The 23,850-nt window shown below is 38.5% G+C and overlaps 1 protein-coding gene and 1 long non-coding RNA gene across 3 annotated transcripts in view; one reads left to right on the plus strand and one right to left on the minus strand.

The window, feature by feature from the left end:
• tna (Zinc finger MIZ domain-containing protein tonalli) overlaps positions 1 to 23,850 on the minus strand; it is a 570,512-nt gene that overhangs the window by 424,366 nt on the left and 122,296 nt on the right. The gene's annotated exons all lie outside the window — the stretch shown is intronic.
• Positions 12,964 to 15,539, plus strand: LOC147872683 (uncharacterized). Its single transcript, XR_015536889.1, has 2 exons — positions 12,964 to 13,171; positions 14,211 to 15,539. It is a non-coding gene; the product is annotated as an uncharacterized LOC147872683 (long non-coding RNA).

Raw genomic sequence — 23,850 nt, forward strand, 5'->3', positions numbered from 1 at the left:
CTTGGGTATTTGGCAAAATACGAAAAAATTTAAACAGAACTCTCTTACGGTCCCGGACTTACGGGACCCACTCTGTATGGCATTATCCACTGCCACAGTGAAGCTAAGCGCGGTGTACCTCATTACTGACGTCATTTCTTCGTTTGTTAAACGACACTAAGCTAACTGCAGATATAAATAAATTTATATTAATATAAAAAGAGAACAGTAATATAATTATCATAATGATAATTTAATAATACGGTTTCAACTGAAGAATTTACATAGCATTAGATGAAGTGGAAACCTGATCTTAAATGAAAGCACATATTCATGGTCTATTAAGGTACCATAAGGTAACATTATCATAATTCCGGGAATCCACCATCTTCACAGTAGGTTTCCCGAAATTTGTGGAATAGACATCAATGCCAGGGTATGTTCGGCGACCTGTGCATTGTTCTAATATACGAACTAATTTAACTCATAAAAGAACTCCACAACAAAATTATAATTACTAATACACAATCTACAAGATGATTCAAAAGTCTCCTTACACAGGGAAAATGGTCTTTTTTTAACAAACCGTCACTTTATTCACAAAACATGCTTTACAGCTTCCTGATCCGGGCATGAGAATGATTTATATACGCTCTTCTTTAGACAAATACATTTTAGAAGGGTACCCAAAAACAGAAAAAAATAACATTATTCCCTATGTACGGAGACTTTTGAATCAACCTGTATTTTAAAAATGCACTGAAATTCGAGGTTGGACACCCATGGCCCAGACAGTCACAACCTTTTCTGAGCGACGTCACCACTGAAAAATAACAAATTCATTCTGAACAAGTCTGAAGCTCTGACACCCATGGTGTAAACTAAGATATAATTTTAAGTTTAAAGTTTAAATGCGTCATGTTTGTGTTTTATAATTAAAATATATAATAGAATTCAGGTCAATACACAAACTTTATTTACAGATGTTAAAATTTAAAATTTGCGCCATTCATCGCTACAACGATGTTACAATATAGCGCTTTCATTCACTACATGTTTCGATGCGAAGCATCATCTTCAGGTGTTTTCCCTTAAAACTACTTCATATTACAATGCATGTCTTTCAATTTATTCGTCGAATAAATTTTATTGATTGTACTCGCCACGAAAGTCTCAAATCCTATATGAAATATCTTTCTTCTTGCGATCTTTGCAAAGAAAGTGACGCTAGAGGTTGGAACGAAGGTATCACTACGAACAAGGCTAAACAAAACAAAAAAACTAGGGTAAGAAATACAGACAAAAAATAGGCCACGGTTTTCATTCTTCGTGAAGGGTGACCCCACATTAAATGGTGGTTGGAAACACGCATGTTTCACACGCTGTTAGCACATTTACATGCTACTCGTAAGTGAACAAGACACATAAGTACATCAGTACCGTGATTCCACGATAATCACGCAAACAAAGAAACAAGAAACCAGCGTAAATTTAGCTTTTCGATATGTAACAACAAAACAAAGGCTTGGCTAAGAAATACGTCATGTAACATCCATATAAGTGGAAAGTGGAAAGCCAACTAGTGCACCGCAAACTTTAAGAATTCGACTTTTAATACGAATTATCGACAACGGATCAACGCCAAGTGGATTCCGTTTCGATAACAAGTCGTTCCGACTACTTAGGGTGTTCAAACTGCTAAATACAGTCTTAAATATTTGCTTTAAAACAGCGTATCTAATTTAAAAGTAACATAAACTTGCACTTCTAATTAAAACTTTTAAAATTCTTTAAATTATAGACTAATAAGAATAGTCTACAGCTCAGATTTCAACAGTGACATCTGTTTTTATCCGCTGTGAAGCTCAACAAATGTCATGGTTATTCACAGTATGTTATGGGTCTCTAAGATTCTCAGAATAACAAAGTTTATATTCATAAAACCATTAACCAACAGATCTTGGTAATGGCGATGCTTTGCGTTTTCTTAGGGGACGAAATGAATTTTTAATAATTATTTAGATTAACTTTATGGTTCAAAGGGTTTAGCCTCACGTATGCCTCCATAACGAAAGCATACAGTCTTTTTTTTATGTTCTGTCTGACGACAGGTCCATATGAACAGGATCCTTCCATCCTTTTCTCGGACTGGGACCTGTTCATATACGTTCTTGGCAGATGATCCAGAAGTGGTTTGCCATTGCCTTCTTCTGTGTGTGAATGGAGTAATTGTTGGGATGCCACGGAGGAAAACTCCGTGTTGCCTAGACCACGGCCTTGCCCAACCCAAGTTATAAATTCGGGCACGGCCGGGAATCGAACCCGGGACCCCAGGATTACAAGGCCAGCGTTCTAACCGCTAGACCACCGTGGCCATCATTTATTTATTTAGTGTTCTGTCTGACGACAGGTCCATATGAACAGGATCCTTCCATCCTTTTCTCGGACTGGGACCTGTTCGTATACGTTCTTGGCAGATGATCCAGAAGTGGTTTGCCATTGCCTTCTTCTGTGTATGAATGGAGTAATTGTTGGGATGCTACGGAGGAAACCTCCGTGTTGCCTAGACCACGGCCTTGCCCAACACAAGTTATAAATTCGGGCACCACCGGGAATCGAACCCGAGACCCCAGGATTACAAGGCCAGCGTTCTAACCGCTAGACCACCGTGGCGGTCCATACAGGATTACGACTTCATTAAATTCTCATGAAAACACTGACATATTGAGCGGTTAATAAGACAGGCTACCTTACAAGGTAGCTTAAATAGGACAGTTCAGATAAAAAAAAATTAGATTTTCGAAATAAACTCGGATTTCTTTTATTCAGACGCTCAACTTTACCATTTGACAGTATTCACGTCTCATGAAAGCTAGATCGGCTAGGCTACTTTGAGGATGTTTGGATAAATGTAACTAACACGTGGGCGTGTTATGTAAATTCGTAGACAACCTGACGTGTTGAATATACGATGAGTGCTGATTTCGCTTCAAAGCAGCACAAACCAATCCCCCAACACAAATGTGGGTATAGGCCGTTTTCTCCGCTTTACAAATATATAACCGTGCAGATGTAAATTATTGACTAGGCCTATTTTCAGTAAGTATAAGAGATGTGCAAATTTCGGTAAACATAGTTAGTGATGACGTAAATCTGTATTGTTTGAGACACCCAAGACTGATGTCGTATTTCCTCAGAGTTGAGCGTATCTCGACTGGATCCTGATGTGCTATAGACTATAATTTGTCTCACCCAAGAAAGATCCTAATATAAATATTAGCATAGATGAACTTGCACGTAATTAAAGTTTATAAGGCGTACGTTAAATTCTTTCATCGTCAAATGATAACGTTTTATTCAGGATTCTTTAAATTTGTTGGAGGGATTAATAAATTCACAGACGGTATAATCCCTTGGCCAAAAAAAACTACAGAAAACTGATTATTAAAAAATGGTACTATTTCACGCAAATGCGCAACGGCATCCCTCCAACAGGATTGGCGGAAGATTCTTTGTTCACACCCAGATCATTCATGAGTGAAACATGAAACAGCGGATGTATTTACACTGAATAATACACAAGCGCGTGGCGATTCTCGACCAGCTCACAGCTCGCCGCTGGACACACAAATACGTTCCAAAACAATTCCTCGAAACACCCCGTGACCAATTGCAATCATTTGCATTCTCGAGTCAAATATATATCCATATCTATCACAGTAAATCCTGTACAAAATGCTTCCTCTCGAAGCAATGAACGTTTTATCGTACTCTGAGGAATAATTACAACACGCAAGGACGTTAAACACTGTCTTCAGGACAATAACTGAACCTCTAACAGGACTGAGATTTACTGAGCAGAGTTCAGGGTCTCGTGGCGAACATCACTAAGGAAGGTGAGTATCTTCTGGGGTTCTACGCCTTGTAATCTTGTACAAACTAACCGACATTTCAGGGTAATGGCAGAAACAGTGAGAGTCTCTGAATGGTCGGTCAATTCCATCAGACTACGATGCATAACATGGGAAATAAAATAAACTTTACGTAAGGTCACGGCGAGGGGCAGGATTTGGTGTTTAGCTGTATTTGAATTGTTCTGTTACGACAGAGATAATAAGTATGTTGAATCTACTGCGATAAAGAAGTAAAAGGAATATTTTACTTTAGTTCTAAGATACTCGGATACGAATTTATAATCTTCTGGTGCTCTTGTACGCTGAATTAATTGACTGTATGAGCAATTATTAACTCCGTATGTTCTGATCAATGGAATTAGTTCAGTTACAACAGATCATTCTATACGGAATTAAATGCATCTGTCATTTAAGAAAAATATCTAAGTTTAGGAACTCTTCACTGAGTTTCGATTGCATAAAACCAAATTTATTTTACAGAATTAGTTTTTCTGTTATATTACACAACACGATCTTGAAACAAATACGTCTGTTCAAATAAAACCGTTGGGACATTGTTCTGGGCGAAGGAGCCGAGACCATTAAAAATAGTCCCAATGCACATTGGGGCAGACAACCCACTGACGCAACAGCCGATAGACACCGCCACCCCCTCCAGATAGAACTTTCCATGCACCACAGTCGCTTTGAGCAATACTTGTCCGTCTCCCAGTATTTTTATATATTTCGTTTTCTAAACTGATAGTATCAAAGTTATGCCTTAACATTTTAACACTTTGTTTATAAACTACTTTGTTCGGTTCTGGGTTACTGTTAACAACTAAGGTCTCCTAAAACATTCGTTTTAATTCCTTATTTGACATTCGTTAATCCTCTACAAAGACGTTTACGTATTGCATCTATTTAATAACATTGGCAACATTTCTTATTTCGTATTAGTAATGGTGCCACGGTGGTCTAGCGGTTAGAACGCTGGTCTTGTAATCCTGGGGTCTCGGGTTCGATTCCCGGCGGTGCCCGGATTTATAACTTGTGTTGGGCAAGGCCGTGGTCTAGGCAACACGGAGTTTTCCTCCGTGGCATCCCAACAATTACTCCATTCACACACAGAAGAAGGCAATGGCAAACCACTTCTGGATCATCTGCCAAGAACGTATATGAACAGGTCCCAGTCCGAGAAAAGGATGGAAGGATCCTGTTCATATGGACCTGTCATCAGACAGAACACTAAATAATAAAAAATAAATTAGTAATGAACCAAAGGAAGAAATAAAGAAAACATTATTTCTTGAAGAACTGAAGACGATCTATGGAACAGGACAATCCTTTGTCAAAAATGAGGGGTGACCTTACTGGACATGGGCACTCAGCCTATTCCTGTTCCAACCACGTAGATCATTGTGAAAACGCGTAGTGTATGCTGAATTTTCGATTCCAGTGAGAAATCGGCCCCAAATACGCCGAACGTGTAACTTAACAGTAGATTCGCGTCTTCACAGCAAAGGGTAAGACTTTTTCGCTTTGGTTCCAAACGTTTTACACAGAAGATAACATTTCTTTGACGGTCTTACAACAGACGCCAAAAACGTTACAGACGGAAAACTGTAAGAGTTCTAAACTATCTCCAGACTTAAAGCCGCATTCAGCCTTGCTTATCGATTCGCGGGCCGCCAAAGTTATAGACAATGTACTGAAACTTATTAAAATACTATTAAATTGGGTACAATATTACAGTGTTACATATTACGTCGACGCAATATTTTCCTATTTTACAAAATAAATTAATGACATTCTACATCGCTTTTATTCTAATGATCCTTAAACACCAAGTGCGTGTGGCCTGTGACCCAGGATAAACAACGGGTTTAACAGTGGTACTACACAAGATCATAACAAATATACAGTGTTATACAAAATCGATTAAAAAAGTGATAGTGGAACCACGGTTCCGGAGAATTAGAAGTAAATACGTCTATACGGAAAGGAAGTTTATATATTGGCTTTATTCTAAATATTTCCTTTATACATGCTTTACAATTGAGATAAGTTTTATTAAGACATTGATTATTTAACTTGAATTAGTTACGCTTAAGATGGGTCTGTGGTAGCTGAATGTAATGTAAAGTAATGTAAAGTAATGTAATGTAAGGTAACGTAAGGTAATGTAAAGGTAAGGTAAGGTAAGGTAAGGTAAGGTAAGGTAAGGTAAGGTAAGGTAAGGTAAGGTAAGGTAATGTAATGTAATGAAATGTTTCCTAAGTAACAACAATGCCGAGTAATGTAACGTTTCCTAGGTAACATAACAACGCAGTTCCACTTTTTCGTTACACTTTTTGCCGAATGACACTGACCCTAAAATATAGACGTATTTACGTCAAAAATAGATTAAAATTATATTTCTACAGCTGTCATGTAAGTTATATAAGATTAAGATATGTTACTTGCATGCGGGTGTTCCATGGCTGAAGACAGATCGAAGAACCATGAACGCGTTTCTTACCTGTGGAAGACACAACAAATTATGATTATTTATAATAAAGTATACAAATTAAACTAAATGGTCAAATGAGATACTAAGATTGAAAAATAAACTGTTCAGGAGAGGAAACGCACTCATTTCCAACATATGCAAATAATTATTAAGCAGACGTATGTTAAATTAAATTAAACATTAAACAAATATTTCACCATGGGAATTTTTATCGTGTGTAACGTAAATACTATACTAAATTAAACGTCTATGTATGTGGATAGTTTCAATTTGTAGAACTATTACAAAAAGATTAATTAATGTCCTTTACTTCAAGTTGTGGTGCACCGTTTCTATTATTAATTTGATTTGAAATTCAAAGTAGTAGATGGTGATATAATGGTAATTCTAACATTAACGAGCAGTCTACTGTGATGATTCATCACCCAACAAATACATTTTAACCCACGAGTTTAACAAAATGTGTGGAAAATATTATTAATCAGTTGTATCGATTAGAATGAGATGGGTACAACATGAAATTCGCAAATAAAAAAAAATTGGCCTCATACTGTATCAGTTTGGAATTTTCTTGAAGTTAGATACTTTTCTACCAAGTTCCTGAAATTTACAAAGCTCTACTACCTGGTGTCAGAAACTACACATACGAGGGGCGATCAGAAAGTTTCAAGACTGTGTCAATAGAGGGCGAACCGGATGTAGTACGAGCTTCTGCCGCTAGGGGGTGCGGCCTACATTCATAGTGAATCAGTGAGCCAGCCGGCATCATCGAATTAGTATTTGTTTTTTAGTTACGGGCGTTTTGTAGTGCATTACACCGACCCTCCTGCGATTTCGGAATGGCGTGTGCATCAAATTTTGCCAAAGACTCGCCAAAACGGCTACGGAAACCTATGAAATGCTAAAGCAAGCATTTGGGGAGTCCGCAATGGGTCGTGAACAAACTTTTGTGTGGCATTCACGTTTTAAAAATGGCCGAACCTCTGTCGATGATGACGAGCGTTCTGGACGACCATCTTCGAGCACAACGCCCGAAAATGTTACGAAGATTCGGCAGGCCATTCACGAAGATCGACGTCGTACCATCAACGACTTGTGCGACATTGTTGGGATAGGCTATGGGACCTGTCAGCTGATTCTAAAGGAAGAACTCCACATGCGACGCATCATGACAACGCTCCAGCGCACACCGCCCTCAAAGTTCGGCAGTTTTTGGCCTCAAACACCATGGCCGTCATCCCGCACCCTCCTTATTCGCCGTGTGACTTCTTCCTCTTCCCAAATATGAAAATTCAGCTAAAGGGAAGGAGATTTGAGACGATAGAAGAGATTCAGGCAGAATCGCAGATGGTGCTTGACAGGCTGACAAAGAAAGATTTCCAGGGATGCTTCCAGGCTTGGCAGCGGCGCTGGGATCGTTGTGTTCACTCGCAGGGTTACTACTTCGAGGGTGATGGATGAATTTAATACCTGAGATAAGTGTACGGGTTTTTATAGGCGCAGTCTACAAAACTTTCCGATCGCACCTCGTAATGTGTTTGAACTTATAATTCGATGCATTCATATGGTTTAAGTATGTGTGAAACAGTCCTCAAGGAATTTATGTTTAAAATACTCAGATTTCATGTCGATCCCTCGACATTCAGCCACGAACTGTCGACACTTTGTGAAGCAGATTTCTCTGTATGCTAAAAAAAAATCAGTAAAATACTGTGAACCAGAATCTATAAACTAACGTGACGGAATTTGTACTTTGCGTTAGATCCAACGTCACCCAGTCAAGCAGCCACAATAAATTATGTCCATATATGGCTCAACGTCTACCACAAATGAACAAACCTTTCTCATATCAATACAAATTAAACCGGCAGACATTAACGCAAAGTAGTGTAGCTACTTCACGTCAACAAATAATAATGAACAGAACAGGTTTACGAAATTGTATTATCTCAAGTACAATATAAATTGTTATTCCCTCTTACTTTCTGCTACGCGATACGCAATCTGAGACAATAAATTAAGCTTCTAGAAAGCAACAGGTTATAAATACCTTCAGCAATCTCAACTACATTGCCTGATTCTTCAACAACAACAATAATAATAATTAGTACAAAAAAGTCCTGCCTTTTTCTTCTTTGAGGCCCACTTTCTTATTTTCTCTGCTTAGATTTGAAAGTGTCTCAATAGAATGTTAAAGAGGAAAATTTTAAGTGAAAAATGGCGACAGATTCGCCTGTTAACCCACTTAACAAGGCTGCCCCTGTAGCTGGGATTCAGTCATCAAATAATTAATTATTAAAACTGAGATTATCGCGAGACGAACAGCAAATATGCGAAAGGAAAAGTAAGCTGATTATATTTGAAGGTACTTTTACTATCAGAAATTGAGATGATAATTAAGAGAGATGGGAAGAGAGAGGAAATATATCTACAGAATAAACACTACGAGCCGATCAACTATAAATGTTGAGAATTACAACAACAGAAATTAAACACGACGTTAAAACGTCACTCAACCAAAACATTGTTAAATTATCTAAGGACAAGCCTAGCGTATGTCCCTTCAATGTTGACTAGAATAAATATTTTTATGTTGAGAAATACAGCAATTTATTGGAACAATATCGTTTCAAATTGCATTGAAAGTACAAAATTTATAAAACTGTTATTAAATAAATTAAACGTAGAAACGTCTTCACAGCTTTTGAAGCCAAATTACTACCAGAGTCCAGACTTCCGCCAAACCCCACCAAAGGTACAACTGCAACCATTTTTCATTTCTCGCTACCAGAGTCACGACCGCAAAATTATCATTTTAATTTTTCCGGATCGGACGAACGGTTCACAAATACAGAAAGCTTGACGGACAAGGGCAATTATATTACGTGAAGAAACTTCTGAGTAACACGTGAACTTGTTTTAATAGCACGCCAAAGTACGTAAAACTTTAATGAATTGCCATAATTTCAACCACTTTGCAGCCGACGAGCCGATAATTAAGATCAAATGTGCCCCAGGTTGAAAGACCGGAGAATCTCTGCTCTAGAACGTCAGACAGTAACGAAGTGTCTTACATTCCCTTACTTACTGAGTGCTTGCTTCGAGCAATCAATATACGATAAAATCCTACAAATGTTCAGTAAAGTAAGTTAGAACTATATTATTCAGCAGAGACATGCGCAAACAATGCCAGTCTCTGTGTCTGTTTTGAGGTTATCACAGCGGTGAATTTGTCGATACTCTGTGTATAGTGACGCCCCCAATGGATGATGGGAGACGGACGATGGTTGCCTTCTACTTCTAACAGACACGTGGTAAATCAGCCCTTTCAACGGCCTTAACATTGCTAAAGTAATATTAAATTCTTTGTATAATAAATTCTGATACATATTACGTTACTCCCTAAACACAAAATAATTCATGTAACTGTTACAATTACACAGACCAGCTGATAAAAGAAATGCCCTCATAAGAATATAAAAGTAATTACACTTTAACAATTATGGTTTAATAGCTGTTAGAAAGATACTTCATTCAAAGGTTTAAACGCGTTACCAGAATTTCCGAAGATGGCGTTAAGAGGACTAGAATACAGCAGACGGTCAGTAGAATGTTCAAGTTTTGCAAAGATCTAATACGAGTCATAATTCAATTCAATTCAGTTAATTTTTTTACGTGTTTGCCAACAGCAAGAAGCCATTAACAGGCAAACACTGATAATACATAAAATAATAATTAAATAATAATGAAAAATATTACACAAACAGATTAACTAAACATATACAGTATTAAATATATAAGTCAAATACAGGCAAACCAAAATAAAAACAATATTATACACAAAGTAAAATAAATGAATATATATATATATATATATATATATATAAATTGCCATTCCATTAAGGACGCTGTTGGTTTACGTGTGCCGGCGAGGCAAATAAGAGAATTTTCTACTTTTAGTGCGAGCAGTGCGCTAAGACATAGTCCTTCAGCGAGGTGCGTCATCGCTGCAAATGACGTATGTAAATCTTTGAACGTATTTCGCATAAACATTGTCTCCCTTGAGGGCACGTTCTCAACAAGGGAAAAGATTTAGATAGATGTCCTGGTGGATGATCTAGCTTGGTTATCTGTTTTTTATATTTCTTTAACGTTTTACATTTATATTATTGTTCCCTAGGTGGATTATTTGTTTTCATTTATATTTGTTCATTTATTTTTATTTTATAATATTGTTTCTATTTTGGGATTGTCTTTTATTGGCTGTTACATTTAATACTGTACATGTATAAGTTTAGTTAATCTGTTTGTGTAATATTTTTCATTATTATTTCATTATTATTGTATATATTATCAGTGTTTGCCTGTTATTGGCTTCTTGCTGTTGGCAAACACGTAAATAAATTAATTGAATTGAATTGAATAAAAGCAAATAATCCACTAATATAAGTGTAAAATGCTAAAGAAATATAAGGAACAAATAACCAAGCTAGATCAATTCCTTTATTGAGAACGTGCCCTCAAAGGAGACAATGTTTATGCTATATAATAAAACTATAATAACTGAGAAGTTTTCCATCTCACTTTACAGAAGATCCAGTTTCAAGGTCAAAATCTCGAGTGATTTCGAAAAGTTTTACTTCATAGAATCACTAGTTTCCTCCCGATTTTAAAGCCTGTTCCAACTTTAACTTGTAGGAGAACTAATCTCGAAACTTTCCTCCTCAAGTTAATTTAATCTCAATGAATGGGAAGTCCGTGTCACGGCCCCAGTTTTCTGACGGGTGCAGCCAGGATAAGACAGCGGTAATGACGACATCTGATGGATCAAACTGTCCGTACACACGGCAAGAAGTGTCAATGAATTCCGTAACAGCAAATCCAACGTCGGAACGTTCACAGCACAAAATCTGGAAAAATACCGAGCTAATTTCCGTTTTCTACAGCGCCTGCATATCCGCTATCCTGATTACGGTTTTAACTAATGGCTTGGTCTTACAAGCTGTAATTTAATTTGTGTTAAAGATCATTACAATGTGATAACGTCAGAGTTTGCATCGCTCAACAAATATTATTAGAAGATTGCTGTCTTCTGGGTTATTGCGCCGTGTAGTCTGGTAGATTTCCACGGGGCAACAACCCAGATGACAATAATATTCAGACTCACCGCTGTGAAAACCTTCAAATCCTACAAATATTATTAGGATAATCAAATCAATAAAGGCTCACCATGTAGCGCGCATTGAACAGATAAGAAATGCATACGTAATTTTAATCGAAAAATGTAAAATCAAAAGACCACTTGGGAGACACTGCGCAGATACGTAGAAAAATATTCTCGATTTGATACATGCGGAAAGATTTAAAAACAGTCCGTTTTTCGCAATCTTTCGGTGCCAATAGTAAAAGAAAATTCTAAAATCGATTTCAGCCTACAAAAAAGGGTGTAATTTAATTATTACACTGATAATATTTCAAAGCACCTCTCGATATTTGTTGTGACAGACGGTGATGTTAAACAGAAGTGAAATTTGTAGGCCGACGACAATTTTTTTTTTAAATACAGTGACGTTACCCAGGGTGCGCCCAGTGGTGGCGAGTTCACATTGCACCCGCAATGATAAAGATGAGAACGGAGTAATTGTTGGGATGCCACGGAGGAAAACTCCGTGTTGCCTAGACCACGGCCTTGCCCAACACAAGTTATAAATTCGGGCACCGCCGGGAATCGAACCCGAGACCCCAGGATTACAAGGCCAGCGTTCTAACCGCTAGACCACCTCATCTTATTATTTATTTATTGTTCTGTCTGACGACAGGTCCATATGAACAGGATCCTTCCATCCTTTTCTCGGACTGGGACCTGTTCATATACGTTCTTGGCAGATGATCCAGAAGTGGTTTGCCATTGCCTTATTCTGTGTGTGAATGGAGTAATTGTTGGGATGCCACGGAGGAAAACTCCGTGTTGCCTAGACCACGGCCTTGCCCAACACAAGTTATAAATTCGGGCACCGCCGGGAATCGAACCCGAGACCCCAGGATTACAAGGCCAGCGTTCTAACCGCTAGACCACCTCATCTTATTATTTATTTATTGTTCTGTCTGACGACAGGTCCATATGAACAGGATCCTTCCATCCTTTTCTCGGACTGGGACCTGTTCATATACGTTCTTGGCAGATGATCCAGAAGTGGTTTGCCATTGCCTTCTTCTGTGTGTGAATGGAGTAATTGTTGGGATGCCACGGAGGAAAACTCCGTGTTGCCTAGACCACGGCCTTGCCCAACACAAGTTATAAATCAGGGCATCACCGGGAATCGAACCCGAGACCCTAGCGTTCTGACCGCTAGACCACCGTGGCGGTCGCCGACGAAGACAATTCGTTAAAACGGTGTTTCCGATTTTATCGGGGGTCTGGCCTCGGACGCCCGGCGAGATGACGTAAGAGGACAGGAAACGTGACAAGCTACACAGCCAATCAGCAGACGATTGCTTACCTGGTATACGGAACTATTTTTCGACCGTAAAGTATCTGATAACAACAACTTAATACGTATTACAGAGTCCACTGTTTTCCTGGGAATTCAATTCTTGGTCAACCGTCGTTTGTTAATTGTGTCCACCGCCAACAACCACACTTTCATCTCCGTATTTCTTATGGGAACTTGAAAATAAGTAATTTATATATTATTTCATATTGAAACCCATCGTTACAAATATATCACATAACGGGCATAACACATAAAGTGGTGATAGTTCTGTTCATCATTTAGAAAAGTTAGGGGTGAGTAAGTTATCATTATTTTATGAAATTGCTTGTTCTTAAATCTTTCTTCTTGGTCCATATTCTGTGTGTTTCATATCGTACATTTGATTATATATCTTTATTGTGTGATATTTCTTGTTCTTTTATGTCATTTGTGCATTGCGTTTGTTCCTATATACTCGTGTTTTGTGCTTGGTTGGAATTGGCCTTGTTTGGTTGTTATCAAGCACATGAACAGAAACTAAAATTGTATTATTATTATTATTATTATTATTATTATTATTCCATCTATTCACCACTTTATAGGGTATTTATTTCTATGTACCCGAGACAAACCTTGCCCCTGAGGTACATAGTGAAGTGGCTATTTCCGAAATACATTTTGTTTTTAAAACGTCTTACATAATATTATATAGTTTAATTGTTAGAGATTTCTACATATTTTACGACAGAATCTTTCGAATGATGTATGAAGTTCCTAAAATGACAGTTTTCTGAAGTTCCCTGATGTCGTGTTCGCCCGGAATGTTGGCCAAATATTTTCTAAGTGACTTGGAGACAGTTCTAGTTGCTCCTATAATTATTGGAATTAATTTTGATTTCACTTTTCACGTTCGCTGTATTTCAATGAGAAGGTCTTCTCTGTTTCCTTCTTAATCACATTCCTGTCAGTTGGCATTGCTATATCAATTAAGAGACAAGTTACATTTTTGTTTCGGATTATAATATCTGGTTTATTATTTGGAATAGTTTTATCTGTTTTGACTTGTTGGTTATTATTATTAATGTTGTTATTGTATGAACAAACATTATTATAAGAAACTGACAAAGCCTTGTTATACATATTGCAGATTTGGTAGGCCTTATAGAAATTCCTTATGCGTAGTAAAACGTAAAATGTCCACCTCTGTAAATTGTTCTAAACCTGCATGTAATTAGACGTCTTCAACCCGTAGACCTTTCAAAACACATCCTAAAATAGTATTACAGTATGTGATTAACAATTAAATTAATGGAAGTAATTGAACACTGATTCGAACTAATGTTTTCATTACAGATAGTAGCACGATGCTTCTTGCAAGTGGGACAAGGACTGCCTCTTGCAGCCAAGAGCTGAACAAAACACAGCAAATGATAATGTCGCTCACAGTCATACAGTTAAACATAATGTGTAGGAGAAATTTGCTTGTAATTATGTACAACATTGCGTGCACAAATCAGTACGTCAGCTGAGCTAGAGTACGCCTAATGTCAGCTGGCATATTTTCACACGAACTGCGCATGTCAAATGCGAAACTCTTTAAATTACGTACAAGAGTTAACATTCATTTGTGGAAACTTTTCATTACCGAACGTGACGACTACAAACCTCTTGTATGATGCCTGTTACACAAAGTAAATAAAACATAAAAAAGGTGTCTTCTAAACGAAAAAGACATAAAATAACCCTGATTACTTTATAAAATTAAAAATTAATTTTTTTTATCAGTTGTACACATTCAGTTGAATTAAGTGACAAAAGTTGTAGTTAACATATCTCATGATTTTTTAAACACAATTTAAATTTTCATGGTTAATGACAATGTTCATGTAAAAATAAATGCTGTTAAGCACCTAAACGATCTAAATAATTTTAACTGATTGAATTTGATCAGGGTGGTGACAAATGGCAGGCTTCTTTGGTGATGAACTTAAGGTTCTTAACACTATTGTTAATTTAATTATCCGTGTTAACTTGTGTTGGGCAAGGCCGTGGTCTAGACAACACGCAGTTTTCCTCCGGGGGCTTACCCGGTTTCTCCGTGGCATCCCAACACACAGAAGAAGGCAATGGCAAACCACTTCTGGATCATCTGCCAAGAACGTATATGAACAGGTCCCAGTCCGAGAAAAGGATGGAAAGATCCTGTTCATATGGACCTGTCGTCAGACAGAACACTAAATAATAATAAGATGAGGTGGTCCAACGGTTAGAACGCTGGCCTTGTAATCCTGGGGTCTCGGGTTCGAATTTATAACTTGTGTTGGGCAAGGCCGTGGTCTAGGCAACACGGAATTTTCCTCCGGGGGCTTCCCCGGTTTCTCCATTCACACACAGAAGAAGGCAATGGCAAACCACTTCTGGATCATCTGCCAAGAACGTATATGAACAGGTCCCAGTCCGAGAAAAGGATGGAAGGATCCTGTTCATATGGACCTGTCGTCAGACAGAACACTAAATAATAATAATCTGCAAAGAAAAATACCATCAATTTCCACTCCAAATGTGTGTGTGTGTGTACGTAAGCAAATACGTTATGTTACATATGCAGTTTGTTTAACCATAATCTAAAACAAAAGAGCTGACGAAGCTGCGAGTAAAGAGAATACAGAATTTCGAAACCAAGGCACCTTATCTCCTCTGATGTAATTATAATGTTACTTAATACTGGTACACTATAGAATGCACATCTACCTTATGAAATCATAACGAACAGCAAATACACTGCTGTGTTCTCTCTCCTTATAACAGTTACTTCAGTTTTATTGGAAATGCATCTGGATTAGTGAATTTTATACATGATTATAAAATAAAGTCTGAAGTCTATATAGCAAGACTTCTGTTCAAGTTGAATATTTGAAGAAAAATATCATGTTCTCTACTTTAATCCTTCGATATATACAAATGATAATTAAGAGCAACTTGTAGTTTTAGTAAGAAACGAGGACCTTGTATCGTAACACGTGCTCTGGTGCAGTGGTATTCAACCTGGGGTACGCGAAGACATCTTGGAGGGGGGGAGGTTTACATGAAATTTTAAAAGAAATATTATTTTATGATAAACACTGAATAATCAGTAATGTAATTTATTTAATTTATTTTAGATGTAGATTATATACTATGTATAACTTGCATTATACACCAACAACTTTGGGGGTACAAAGTTGAAGAGAAATTATATCTGGGGGTACGCGAACAAAAAAAGGTTGAATACCACTGCTCTCGTGAATTGGCTTATAACGTGGGTAGGAAAAAGGCAGGCAGAGTCACATAATTTTGACGGCTCTATTGGAAGAAACTATAGACTCGTATTACAAAAGCAGGTTTTGAGGATGTGGATTAGGTTAAGCTGGCTCGAGACAGAAGCCAGATGTGGGCTTTATTGAATACGGTAATTAACCTTGAGGTTCCATAAGAATGCCAACTGCCCTATCATTCAGCGAACAGAACTGGTAACACGCAATTACTTCAGCTGGGAATAAATCTGATAGCCTTTTCTGAAGTGTAGCTTGGTATATGTTGTCTCGACGCTGTCTCATGAGGTTTAAATTATTAGTCATCTCTGATGAAAAACGATACTTGGAACTCTGTCCTTAAAAAATTGAGTAGTTCCATATCTCATGACATGTTACATAACAATATAAGCCTAAGTCATTTTCCATTAATAAATATCGATATACTGAATCGATATATTGCTCGCGCAGGTAGTAACAGGGTTGGCAATGAGGTTAGAATATTAAAGAAAAACTCGTTACTAATCCATATACATGTAATTCGAAAACAGTATTTATCAGCTCCTAATATAATGTGTCTAATAAAGACAACAGACATACTTAGCCCACAAAGCTATGTAGGCCGTATGAACTAGAAAATATTTGAATAAAAATTTACTTGGATATTATCCATCGTCTAGTAATAAAACGTAAAACGACGTTTCGGAGATGAGGCTCTATCTCCGTCTTCAGGTTTCTACTCAGTTGGGCCCACTAGATAAAGCTAATCCCTATCTCCGGACAAAGTAAAAAAGTGAAAGTCCCGGAATAAAAAGGCATTACCACACCATCCATCCGTGGGACGTAAAAGAATAGACAGTAGAAATCAAAATTCATTAAACACGATAAAGCCAAAAAAAAACTCACTGAAGACGGAGATAGAGCCTCATCTCCGAAACGTCGTTTTACGTTTTATTACTAGACGATGGATAATATCCAAGTAAATTTTTATTCAATTGACTCTTCACCATCGTCAAGAAGTTTTAGATTTGATTTAGAAAATATTTATCGATATTTATAGTCTTAATATTACATACCTCTCGGCAGGAAACGCTATAATACAAGAAAGCTGATTTTATTGTTCTTACAGAGTGATACATGACTCGTACTGGGAAAACCTAGTAACACTTTTTCATGCATTTCCATTAACAACTTTGAAGACGATGAAGTGGATAAGAATTGTAGATATAGTATAACCTATAAGAATATAATAAATTGTATTAATGTAGATTATTTAATAATTACTGACATACACCTATACAAAATGAGATGGAAAATAAGGTTAAAAATTAGTAGGATAAGGCCCTAACAGTAAAAGAATTGCAAATACATTTAGCATTCACACAGTTATTAATTTTGACTCATTTGCGTATTATGACGAATAGCAGAGGCCCACTGGTTCGGGCCACATTGTCTTGATGACTGTACATCAAAAATTGATAAAAACTTTTAAGCGTCAGGCCTAATTATTGGCAAAACAGACGACACACACGTAAGAAAGTTCTTTTGTAATTCTGATAAATTTATTTTAAAATATTTCAATTAATTTCATGTGCGCATTTAAAGCATACTAAACAAATATCTCCCGCCACGGTGGTCTAGCTGTTAGAACGCTGGCCTTGTAATCCTGGGGTCTCGGGTTCGATTCCCGGCGGTGCCCGAATTTATAACTTGTGTTGGGCAAGGCCGTGGTCTAGGCATCACGGAGTTTTCCTCCGGGGGCTTCCCCGGTTTCTCCGTGGCATCCCAACAATTACTCCATTCACACACAGAAGAAGGCAATGGCAAACCACTTCTGGATCATCTGCCAAGAACGTATATGAACAGGTCCCAGTCCGAGAAAAGGATGGAAGAATCCTGTTCATATGGACCTGTCTTAGACAGAACACTAAATAATAATAACATGAGGTGGTCTAGCTGTTAGAACGCTGGCCTTGTAATCCTGGGGTCTCGGGTTCAATTCCCGGTGGTGCCCGAATTTATAACTTGTGTTGCTCAAGGCCGTGGTCTAGGCAACACGGAGTTTTCCTCCGTGGCATCCCAACAATTACTCCATTCACACACAGAAGAAGGCAATGGCAAACCACTTCTGGATCATCTGCCAAGAACGTATATGAACAGGTCCCAGTCCGAGAAAAGGATGGAAGGATCCTGTTCATATGGACCTGTCGTCAGACAGAACACTAAATAAATAAATGATGGCCACGGTGGTCTAGCGGTTAGAACGCTGGCCTTGTAATCCTGGGGTCTCGGGTTCGATTCCAGGCGGTGCCCGAATTTATAACTTGTGTTGGGCAAGGCCGTGGTCTAGGCAACACGGAGTTTTCCTCCGTGGCATCCCAACAATTACTCCATTCACACACAGAAGAAGGCAATGGCAAACCACTTCTGGATCATCTGCCAAGAACGTATATGATCAGGTCCCAGTCCGAGAAAAGAATGGAAGGATCCTGTTCATATGGACCTGTCGCCAGACAGAACACTAAATAAATAAATAAAACAAATATCATGTCAACTTGTTCACATGGACCCTGGGTACTCTAAAACACTAATAAATTCCAACATTACTCTGAACATCTCTTCAATATTTCAGTATACAAAAACAACACTGTGGACTCTAGTTGTGTTTTATTACAGATACCATCAACTGTGCTGTATTCATCTATCGAATGAAATCAATCAATATCTGACCCAACGCCCAGCTAAAAGAACGAAGCGAAATTGTTGCCATTTGTTGACTTCAGTAACCATACGCTCACATCTGTATATTTTGTGCAAGGAAGATTCCACGATGTGGAGTTTGTATTGATCACTTGGCAGCCTGTACGTTGGCTTCTCCAGCGTCTAAAGGCGTCGCAATATTCCATTCCCTGTAAGCCCTGCGTCTCGCAGCAGACGAAATGCGAGCCCAGGGCCTGTGTTACCCTCCACACTGCCAGCATCCTTGTTGTTAAGAATTTCACACAAAAGATATGGAAATTTTGATACTTATATCCATCTACCTCTAACCTGACATAAAACAAGAGCGGAAATCTTTACTCCACTTGAGTACACATACCTTCCAAATTCGTTCGTTACGATATTTCAAACGGCATAAACAATGATCCTCCTATAGGATTTTAGTGTATTTACTCAAAGAAGTTTCACGTATACTAAAAAACATCTGATACAATGACATTCTATAAAAACCTTCAAGACATCTGACAGTAGACGTAGAACGTCTGTTTCTATAATTACAGACTTCTCAGATTTATTTTTATTTAGTGTTCTGTCTGACGACAGGTCCATATGAACAGGATCCTTCCATCCTTTTCTCGGACTGGGACCTGTTCATATACGTTCTTGGCAGATGATCCAGAAGTGGTTTGCCATTGCCTTCTTCTGTGTGTGAATGGAGTAATTGTTGGGATGCCACGGAGGAAAAATCCGTGTTGCCTAGACCACGGCCTTGCCCAACACAAGTTATAAATTCGGGCACCGCCGGGAATCGAAACCGAGACCCCAGGATTACAAGGCCAGCGTTCTAACCGCTAGGATTATAATTTGTTAATTCAGTTCCTGAATGGCATGCAATGTTCCTTCGTGCCAAAACGATGTTCTGCCAAGTATTTACTGGAAAACTGATCTTCCGCGCTGGGCTTCATGTACAGAAGAAAGGCCCATACGTTGCGTGACGTCAGGTTAAAACAAGAGGACGTCCTAATGGAAGGCCGGCTATATGGAGCACACGTTGTACTCGAACTTGCAGTGAATACCTCCAATACATATTTTCCTTCAGGAAGGACTTTGTTAATGCAGACACACAAACGATCCACTGGCGGTATATAGCAAATAAAAAGGCTACTGTCAGTGGATTCTTCCACGGACTACAGGGCAAACATAATCTAATTATGACTTTTGTTATCACGCAGATAAGAACAATGTTGCATTAGGAATTACAGAGAGCCTGAATAAGACCTCGAATTACCTGCGAACTGAGTATGATACGAGGTGCGATCGAAAGGTATCAAGACTGCGCCTATAAAACCCCGTACACTTATCTCAGGTATTAAATTCATCCATCACCCTCGAAGTAGTTCCCCTGGGAGTGAACACAACGATCCCAGCGCCGCTGCCAAGCCTGGAAGCATCCCTGGAAATCTTTCTTTGTCAGCCTGTCAAGCACCATCTGCGATTCTGCCTGAATCTCTTCTATCGTCTCCTTCCCTTTAGCTGAATTTTCATCTTTGGGAAGAGGAAGAAGTCACACGGAGCTTAGAAAGGAAGTTGGGGTCGGTTCTTGCAAGATCTTTGAGCTCCTGACAAACGAGAAGTCGATTCTGCTTCTGGTCCTCAGACAGGATGCGTCGCATGTGGAGTTCTTCGTTTAGAATCAGCTGTCCAGAACGCTCGTCATCATCGACAGAGGTTCGGCCATTTTTAACACGTGAATGCCACACAAAAGTTTGTGCACGACCCATTGCGGACTCCCCAAATGCTTGCTTTAGCATTTCATAGGTTTCCGTAGCCGTTTTGGCGAGTCTTTGGCAAAATTTGATGCACACGCCATTCCGAAATCGCAGGAGGGTCGGTGTAATGCACTACCAAAACGCCCGTAACTAAGAAACAAATGCTAATTCGATGATGCCGGCTGGCACACTGATTTACTATGAATGTAGGCCGCACCCCCTAGCGGCAGAAGCTCGTACTACATCCGGTTCGCCCTCTATTGACACAGTCTTGAAACTTTCCCATCGCACCTCGTATTACGATACTTTCATAAACACTAAACTTATCGGTAAAGCCACTAGAGTTTTGACATACCACCAATTAACTGGTTTCACGATAGAGAACAATTTTACTCATAAACTGCTAGTCGAAAACTCAACGGCGCAAAACAAGAGCATCTAACGTGTGACCGCGTCCAGCGACCCAATTAGTGGATGACTCTGCAATGCGTTCAGGGTCTGTTTCGAATGTACTGTCTTGTAATAGCAATTCAGAGGTTCCTGGGTAAAAGACAATCCAAAATGGGACATTTTTAATTAATGGTGCCACTTATAAGTTAAACCTACACGGACAAGGGGTAATATCATAATTGCATTGGCCTATCAGAAAACGAGTGTTAAAATACGTGTTTTTTTAAAAAATACGAGGCGTGTCCCAAAAGTAAGTTTCCCTGGGGCCGTTTACAGAAACAAAACACAATTTCATGGAAATATTTATTGCAACAGATACAGCAAGTGTCCAGCTATTTTTCAACATATTCGCCACCGGAATTGAGACATTTGTCATACCGTGGGACCAACTTTTGAATACCTGTGTCGTAGAAGTCTGCCGCCTGGGATTGGAACCACTGTGTGACAACCATCTCCGCCTCTCTGTCATTCTCAAAACGCTGACGCTGACCGGACAGGAATTTCTTGAGGTGTAGGAAAAGATGGAAATCACTGGGAGCGAGGTCCGGGCTATAGGGTGAATGATTAAACACCTCCCAGCTGAACTCCTGTAGGAGACTTGCTGTCCGTCGAGCCGTGTGCGGCCTAGCGTTATCACTGACCGCACTTCACAGTCGGCGGGAGCTGGAATAAGAACCTCCGTCTTCAACAGCTGCAACGATGCTACTGTGAGAACGCGGGAAGTGCCGTTAGTGCATGCGCCATGCTACGTCATTGCTCTATCACGTACGCACAGTCGCTTCGCTCAATATAAGGTTTGCTAGCTGTGGGACGAGTGGGAAACGTACTTTTGGGACGCGCCTCGTAAAATCAATTTACTTTCAATTAATTTTTGTCTTATTTCTGTAAAATTAAACTACTCACATAATTGTAACTATATTCTTAAACTGAAACACACGTAAATGCATTAACACAAAATAAAAATGTTAAACAAAAGTTCAGTTATTCTGAGGCTGGAAAGATTATTATTGATTTCCCAAAAAAAAAATTAATTCTAAATGTATGTAGTTTTTTCCATATAAAACTCTCAAATGACAAATGGTAACTTTCACAGAGTAGTCTTCATTGTATTGTCAACTGTTGATCATGTAAAACATATATTAAAAATATATTCAAATTTAATTTCACAAATTATGCTTTAACAATCCTAAAATTAAACATCACGGCGTGAAATTAATTTCTTACCGAAAGAAATGAATCTGTGTTTTCACCGTCTAAACTGAGCTAGAATTATAAACCAATCCCATTCACCGTTCAAGAATCTGCATATCACTGACGATGACTACGCAGTTTAAAATACAAAGATGTTAGGCCATTGTCGTATACCGACATAAATGAATTATCACTGCGCGCAGTGCATCAGACAGACAAATGTTTCAGCCATGGAATTAATTGTGGGGGTTAACGATATTTAAACAAGACTAGAGATCATGTAGCACGAATGGTAAAACACGAAATGAATACGAAATAGTCACCTGCAGACGAAGAGGAAATGCAACAGGCTAATTAGCCTGGGAAATAAGCTGTTTTGCTGGTGGGATATTAGAAACATTTTGAATTCTGAGTATCTTATTTCCCCTTATGATATGCCTATAAAATCCATTCAAAACTTTGATATCCAAGCAGGAAATCACGAGTACTGGGAGTCTTCAGAAATCCAAAAGTCTGCTGAGTGACCATAAGGCGTAATTTACTTCAAGCTCACCCATAGAGAACATCCAATAAGCTGTACGAAACAGTAATCAACATATCCAGTTGATTGATGTAAATCATGAGTTCACATGCTGTGAGTACGAACAAGCTTAAAAAAAATACATACAGACGCACGCACACATACATTCATACAATCTACAGATAACAAATGGAATAAAACATAAGTACGGATTATTTTCTGTACCATTTTATCTGCCTGAGCTGATCGGTGGCAATATTTTTGTTTTGTCGAATTTTACAAAGAAATCACTCCCCACCTGTCGCACCACCACGCTACGTTATTGATCCATACTTCCGTAATTTGTCACGTTCATAAATAATTTCACATCGCGTGGCTGAAATCGCCGAGTTGCAGGCATAAAAACGCGAACTCATGTCATCTGGTCAATTCTGAACACATGAACCATAACGTGACTGGGTTAGAACATACTACAGCAATAACAAAGCGTTTTTTTTAAAAAAAAACAAACTTTTAACTAAGTGATTTAAACAAACACAACTTCAGTAGAAATTACATTCCCACGCAGTGTTAATAAAGCCAACACGGACTTACAAGTCAACTGCATATATCTCCGTCATAAAAAGGTGTTCGTAGCTGATGACAATTCTTTTTCATTAAAACCACCACCATCATCATCATCATCATCATCATCATGGTCTGCAGGCCCAGAATTTTTGGGGTAACTGATACTTCTCGCGATTTACAGCAATTCCCAGGGTCACATAATTTTTCAAAATTCCATTTATTCCGTTCGTATAATTTCTGTATACATGTGTCGTAAAAATATAATACGAGGTGCGATCGGAAAGTTTCTAGACTGCGCCTATAAAAACCCGTACACTTATCTCAGGTATTAAATTCATCCATCACCCTCGAAGTAGTTCCCCTGGGAGTGAACACAACGATCCCAGCGCCGCTGCCAAGCCTGGAAGCATCCCTGGAAATCTTTCTTTGTCAGCCTGTCAAGCACCATCTTCGATTCTGCCTGAATCTCTTCTATCGTCTCAAATCTC

The sequence above is a fragment of the Zootermopsis nevadensis genome, unplaced genomic scaffold (genome assembly GCF_977971745.1).
Source record: "Zootermopsis nevadensis isolate Lab colony 2312 unplaced genomic scaffold, Znev_1.0 Znev_ptg000024l, whole genome shotgun sequence".
NCBI lineage: Eukaryota > Metazoa > Arthropoda > Insecta > Blattodea > Termopsidae > Zootermopsis > Zootermopsis nevadensis.